A 678-nucleotide genomic window follows, 5' to 3' on the forward strand; every position below is an offset into this window, starting at 1 on the left:
AATTTTAAATTAATCAAAGGTTTCTGGGTGCGATCATCGAGATTTTCAATAAAAACTTCTCATACATTTATCATATCTCATAAGGAATAGCGCATTTGTAACGTTTCCCATTCGCACATTTTTATTTAAAATTCAATGAAATTAACAGATCTTGTATAAAGTAAGTTATTTCCTATATTTTTATGTACTTATGTATGTATGTACGCGCGTAATGAAATTCTGAAACTAAAATCATACATTTTTTATATACAAATATGTAAATTCGATAAAAGTAATTACATGTGTATGTATGTAAATAAAAATTAAGAAATTTTTTCTCTTATGTGAAAACGGGTCTGAGAAACCTACAAACATATATACCGTAGTACATATACACTATATTATACTGGTATCAAAGAGCAAAGATGCCGTAAATGGCGCACACCAAATCAAAAGTGAAAAAGTACATCAAAATTACCAAAAAAGAAAGTCGTCTAGCAAACCGGTAGTATATGAAGATACTAAAACATACACCCAATGGCTGCAAGCTTTGAATCTACTGTGTATATATGTATGTGTGTATGTATAGTACATATGTGTATATCTGCCTAAGTGTAATGAAACAGTGTGCGGACAGAGGCGGATGCTTGAAGCTGGTGAATGTACAAATAAATGAGCTGGTTCTAGATTATACTTTGA

At 30.5% G+C, this 678-nt stretch overlaps 1 protein-coding gene across 1 annotated transcript in view; it reads left to right on the forward strand.

Moving 5' to 3' along the window:
• The window catches only part of LOC118747964 (signal recognition particle receptor subunit beta), a 1,533-nt gene extending 1,316 nt beyond the window's left edge, over positions 1 to 217 (forward strand). Inside the window, exon 5 of the mRNA XM_036482204.1 lies at positions 20 to 217. The gene's annotated coding sequence lies outside the window, so the exon portion shown is untranslated. The remainder of the gene's footprint in view (positions 1 to 19) is intronic.
• Positions 218 to 678: the final 461 nt, after the last annotated feature.

This window comes from Rhagoletis pomonella, unplaced genomic scaffold (assembly GCF_013731165.1).
Source record: "Rhagoletis pomonella isolate Grant_MI unplaced genomic scaffold, Rhpom_1.0 Rhpom_scaffold_00012, whole genome shotgun sequence".
NCBI lineage: Eukaryota > Metazoa > Arthropoda > Insecta > Diptera > Tephritidae > Rhagoletis > Rhagoletis pomonella.